This window comes from Urocitellus parryii, chromosome 6 (genome assembly GCF_045843805.1).
Source record: "Urocitellus parryii isolate mUroPar1 chromosome 6, mUroPar1.hap1, whole genome shotgun sequence".
In the NCBI taxonomy this organism is placed as follows: Eukaryota; Metazoa; Chordata; class Mammalia; order Rodentia; family Sciuridae; genus Urocitellus; species Urocitellus parryii.
Genome location: NC_135536.1, coordinates 67,216,554 through 67,222,890, shown reverse-complemented (window position 1 = coordinate 67,222,890; position 6,337 = coordinate 67,216,554). Strand labels below are relative to the sequence as shown.

The following is a 6,337-nucleotide window of genomic DNA, read 5'->3' as shown; positions in this document are numbered from 1 at the left end:
CGCTCACAAGTCTGTCTCCTCATATCCTCTTCCTTCTGCCACCACAGTACATCAGATTCATCGTGTCTCTCCTAGGCATTTCCAACACTTCTGAAACTAATTCTCCTTCTGCTTTCTTTTCCTTTCAATACAGTGAACAATTTAGTTGGGAATGTTAATCTTCCAAAAACATTTTGTTGTAAGTATCACTCTCTGCTTAAATATCTTCAATTACAGGGCTGGGGATGTGGCTCAAGCGGTAGCGCGCTCGCCTGGCATGCGTGTGGCCCAGGTTCTATCCTCAGCACCACATACAAACAAAGATGTTGTGTCCACCGAAAACTAAAAATAAATATTTTTTAAAAAAATCTTCAATTACATCCCTGTTACCCATGGAATAAAATTTTAATTTTTTTCTTTCTTTTTTCTTTTTGAAATCTGCATGTCTTGGGCTGAGTTTGTGGCTCAGTGGTAGAGTGCTCACCTAGCATGTGGGAGGCACTGGATTCAATCCTCAGCACCACATAAAAATAAAATAAAGATGTTGTGTCCACCTAAAACTAAAAATTAAATATTAAAAAAAGAAATCTGAAAAAAAAAGAAATCTGCATGTCTTTTATGTCTGTTAGAAAAAAATATTGTCTATATAATTTTGGCCCTTTACTTCTTTTTTTAAAAATTTTTTTAGTTGTTGGTGGACCTTTATTTATTTATATGTGGTGCTGAGAATCCAATTCAGTGCCTCCCACATGCTAGGTAAGAGCTCTACCCAGCCCCAGCCCTCTTCTCCTTTACTTCTACCATTCAAGATTGAATATTTATTTTATGTAAGTAAAAGCAGAATCACATGTCTAACATGAAAACTAAATATTTCACATCATTAAATTAATACAATTTAATTGAATTAGATTTGCTCTTCCTTATCTTTGAGGAATAATAAGTCATCTTTCCTATGTGTTATTTTCCCTGTACTTTTATTTATTTAAGTGACTATGTAATGAGTGTCTCTTCTAACACATTCAGCAATGAGTGTACATAGCTAAAAGTTATAGCATCAGTAACTGGATTCATTACTTAATATTCAATTCATGTGAAATCTCTCTATCATATAGTATTCCCATGATAATTTCAGATATGTTAGTTACATGTATATTTTTCCAACATCAATTATAAAAATCAAGATGTTAATTTTTTTTTTTTTTGTATCAGGGATTGAACCCAGGGGGGACTTAACCATTGAGCCACATCCCCAACCCTATTTATTTACTTATTTATTTATTGAGCAGGGTCTTACTAAGTTGCTTGGGGCCTCGCTAAATTGCTAAAGCTGGCTTTGAACTTGCAATCCTCCTGCCTCACCTCCCGAGCTGCTGGGACTACAGGCATGCTCCACAGCACCCGGCAAGATGTTAAAGACATAATGAGAACAATACTGTGCCCACTTATTGTCATGCAATTGTGAGAGGTCCTTGAATAGCTACTGCTTCAATCTCAACATATGCTTCTTTGGGAGCAATCTAGTGACCAACTCTAGTAGGAAAATTAGTATTGAAATACTGTTTGTAGATAGATTTCATTGTCAGTATTGAAATCATTTACGCCAGCCAGCAAAGCAGTTGCTTTGACCCATTTGTGAAGTCCCACCCTGCAGCTTTCAGAATTTCACCCATGTTTATAAGAGTTTGTTCAGTTTCTGCTGCTCCTCCTCCTGATGCAAGCTGTTTGTTAGAAGGGTCTGTGCCTCTCTGTTCAGAGATGTAAGTGGTCCTGTCCACTAACACTACTTTAGTACAGGGACCAGTGAGTGACCCCTGGGGCTTTCGTGGTGCTGATCACCTTTTTGATCAGGGACAACAGGTCTAGTCTTTCTTTCTCATGCCCCTCAAGGAGAAGAAACCCCTACAATCAGACCCACTCGTTTCTCATGTAAAACTTAAAATTTCTGGCATCTTTATCCTCCACTGTCTGTTCTGTACTTGTTTCTGCTCTTACACAAAATTCTCTTCTCCAGTTAAAGTAATGTTTCAATTACTTCCTAAATATGTTATACCTGAAGAGCCAAGAGCTGCACCATCCAGAGGGGGCCATGCGGAGAGAACCTGATGTGAACCATGTTCTCTGGAGTTATGCTGTGGCTGTACTTTATTCCCATGTCCATATTGGTCCCTTTGTTCCTGATATCTCCCTGTAGGTTGCTCTCTTCTTGCCTATGTCCTAACTCCTCCTTCAAGGCCCAATGCAAGTTCTACCAGCTCCCTGAACTCCCCACCAAATACTCTAGCCATCGGTGATCACTCCCTCCCCTTAATTCCCAGAGGATTGTTCTGTACATACGATAACCATATGATGAATGTATCACCCAAATTGCGATGGTTGAGTGTTAAAGGGGGCACAATTACTCTGAACCATAGACTGGGCATGAACTCAGACTGTCCAGGACAAAGTGGGCTCTATTCTATGGTCAGCCTACTTACAGAATATTCACTTGACACTCAGTTATCTGGCAGTTTTTATTTATTTGTTAAAACATATAGATATATATGTATATATACGTCATGAAATACATATGTTTTAACAAATATGTATTTTTTTTAATCCTTTTTTTTTCCAAGGCTGAGGACCGAACCCAGGGCCTTGTGCATGCTAGGCAAGCGCTTTGCCACTAAGCTAAATCCCCAAACCCAACAAATATGTATGTTTTATATAACACAAACACACACACACACACACACTTTTTTTTTTGCAGAAGTGGGGGTTGAACCCAGTGCCTTACATGGGCTAGGCAAGCACTCTACCCCTGAGCCACATCCTCAGTCCATAGATATATATTTAAATGTCTGTGTCCTCTGTCTTCAAAACAGTAACCCATCTGCATGTGAATCATGTATTTTCCCTCTGCTCATCTGGTGTCTGGCCAGAATCTTACATGTATGATACACTAAAAATAATTTGTTCATCATGATGATGTTTTTACTCTGTTATTTAGGAATGAAATAGTTAAGAGTGAAACTTCAAAAAAAAAAAAAAAAACCAAAACTTTAAAGCAATAAATTCACCACCTGACAAATTATTGTTCTAGTAGAAAGTAAAAAATCTCTATGTCCCTAGAAACAGATATTGACATCAAAATTTCCTCAAGATTTTGGAGAGGCCTGGGTTGTGGCCACCAGCATACAGTTCTGCCTTGTTGCCTGGTCACTTGGTCTCTGTCCATTGCTCTGTCACACAGAATAAAAAGGACATTCCCAAACAGGGGGCTTTAATGTAAGTCACATTAAAAAAAAAATGCTGCTGTGGCTAACTAGCCTAAAACCAAATATCGGGAAGTTTTGATTTGCTTGACTTATTTTGCTTCATTAACATCTGGTTCCAGTTCAGCATGATGCCTGTTAAACCACCAATAGCCACAGGAAAAGGAAGAAGACATAAGAACAGAAAAAGGAGGCAGGCAGGCAGGATAGCTTAGGCTCTGCAAATAAACTGGAACACAAACTGAAAAATGAAAGACATGTGGGAGAGAGAGAATTAGGACAGAATCAAATCTCAGGATTAAATACTTACCAATGCTGCAAAAGAGCATCAGGTCAAAATCAAATAGGGCTGTGAGTCAATATTGGAAAACTCCTGGAAGGAAAGTCATTTTGATCAAACTACAACAGTTTAGATCTCACCAAAAATCCCTCCTACCGAGTAGGTGACTGTGGCACTGCCAGTGTTGGTCAGTTTTACCTGGGGTAATATAAGGATGTTTGTCTTTGACTGCTCTAAAATTTGGTTCTTAGAGAGATTTCCTCTGACATTTTTGTTTCTATGTAGCAGCCCCGGTGACATCAGCAGTCTTAGGAAATAAGAATCTCTCTAGAGGCCCTCTAAATATTCTCCAGACTTTAATAAAGAGTTCCTTAGAAAAGAGGACTCCCGCTGGGAATGGTGGTGCACACCTATAATCCCAGTGGCTCAGGAGGCTGAGACAGGAGGATCACAAATTCAAAGCCAGCCTCAGCAAAAGCAAGGTGCAAGGCAACTCAGTGAGACCCTGTCTCTAAATAAAATACAAAATAGGGCTGGGGATGTGGCTCAGTGGTCAAGTGCCCCTGAGTTCAAGACTGGTACAAAAAAAAAAAAAAAAAACCTAAAATATTCCCCAACATTCCCTAATGTCTATTCAATTTTAAAGAGTGCGGATGCATCAATGCTTCTGGAAAGTCTTTGCTGAGTCTATGTCCTCTCTCATCTCTAACCTCTCCAAACTAGCATGTCTACCTTTTCTCTGGGCCCCAAGAACATCCCAAAGAGCAGCTACTACACTGTATTGTGATCACTGGTTTTTCTTACTGCTTCCACAGTATGTAAGCCTCTTGAAGGCAGGCATGGAAGTATTCCAAATATTAGTTATATGAATTTAATTGAATTCCTGAGCTTTAGTGTTATCATACACTTTTTAAGGTATATTTACATTTAGAGCACATGTTTATTTTGGAAATGAAAGGCTCTCTGATGTAGACATCTCAAGTATTAACTGACTGACAGAGGAGTCCTTTATCTTCCTTCAACTCAAACCAACAAATTCTTTTTCTTAGTCTGTTTGTTGTTGCTCTAACAAAATACCTGAGGCTGAGTACTTCATATAAAAGAAATTTGTTTGGTTCACAATTTGGAGTGCTAGACCCATGGCCAAGCCAGGCATGGGTCTGGCACTGCTAAGTTCTGGTGAGGGCCTTCTGGCTACATTACAACATGGCACATGGCATCATGATTGGGAGTGTGTATAAAAGATAGAGGTCACATAGTGAGACAGGAAGCAAGAGAGAGTCAGGAGCCAGGCCTGCTATTGGCCATGGAATTTAGGGTAAGGTGGTGGGATGTGTGAAACTGTGTTCAGCTTTTGGAATCAATAAAAGAAATACTGAGCAGTCATTATCTACCAGACCTGATGCTAACAGCTAGGGAACAAGCACCATTCTCAAGGAGTTCCCAATGCTGCCATGACAGGAGAATGAATAAAGTGTTAATATGGAAACTTAGGATGGGACACTGATTTCTACTCTTCAGGGAAGAGGTGATGTGAGAGCCATGTCCCAGAAACTGAATAGGAGTTCTGTAAGTAAAGAAAGGGTCATTGTGGGAAGGGGGAAATGTTGCACAAAAAAACTAGAAAGAAGACTTGTTAAGAATTTGGTCCTTGGGCTGGGGATATGGCTCAAGCGGTAGCGCGCTCGCCTTGCATGCGAGTTACCAGGGTTCGATCCTCAGCACCACATACCAACAAAGATGTTGTGTCCGCCGAGAACTAAAAAATAAATATTAAAAAAATTTTTTGACTCTCTCTCTCTCTCTCTCTCTCTTTCTCCTCTCTCACTCTCTTTTTTTTTTTAAACTTAAATCTTTTTTTTTTAAAGAGAGAGGAGGAGAGAGAGAGAGAGTTTTTTTAATATTTATTTCTTTCAGTTTTCGGCGGACACAACATCTTTGTTTGTATGTGGTGCTGAGGATCGAACCCGGGCCGCACGCATGCCCAGCAAGCGCGCTACCGCTTGAGCCACATCCCCAGCCCGTCTCTCACTCTCTTAAAAAAAAAAAAAAAAAAGAATTTGGTCCTGGATTTGGTGGTACAAACCTGTAATCTTGAGAGGCTTGGGAGGCTGAGGCAGAAGAATCACAAGTTCAAAGCCAGCCTCAGCAACTTAGTGAGGCCCTTCCTAAGTAACTCAGTGAGACCCTGTCTCTAAATAAAATATTAAAAAAGGGCTGGGGATGTGGCTCAATGGTTAAGCGCCCCTGGGTTCAGTTCCTGATCAAAAAAAAAAAAAATTGGTGTGGTTAGGGTCATGAAGAAATTATTTAGACTAGAAATAGGAGCTGTATGTTGTCAAGGAAAGGACAGAAGGAAGAGCATGGGAAGTAGCAGACATGGGGCTAAAGAAGTAGACTGAGGCTGAAGTTTAATAGACTTAGAAATCTGCAGTAAGGAATGTGGTCTTTCTCCTGAGGGAACAGGGAATCTTTGAAAGAACTGACAGAGAGATTTATAATAACCGTCACATTCTTGGCCCTGTCCACCAGGCTTGGTTTTCTCAAACCTTACCATATACTTCTTTGACATCGATGATTTTGTAAAGAGAAAGAAGTACAATGACCCAGAAGCAGGGTTGGGACTCTGTGATTAGCTGTGAACCCAAAGCGGCATCTACAGATAAGGCTCCCTGCCTCTTGGTGCCTTTAGGTAACTTTCCAAGTCCACTTCCTGGAAGAGCCTGGCCATTGGCTCTGCCCATCTCCTGGGGCTTCCCTCCCTCACACACTCCGCAGGGCACTGTCCTCTCCAATGCAACGTGTTCACTCCATCTTCAAGCACACA

The 6,337-nt window shown here is 40.4% G+C and overlaps 1 pseudogene; it reads right to left on the bottom strand.

Annotated features, from left to right (window-relative positions):
* Positions 1-1,427: 1,427 nt before the first annotated feature.
* On the bottom strand, positions 1,428-2,137 carry LOC113180272 (2-iminobutanoate/2-iminopropanoate deaminase pseudogene; annotated as a pseudogene).
* Between the last annotated feature and the right edge of the window lie 4,200 nt (positions 2,138-6,337).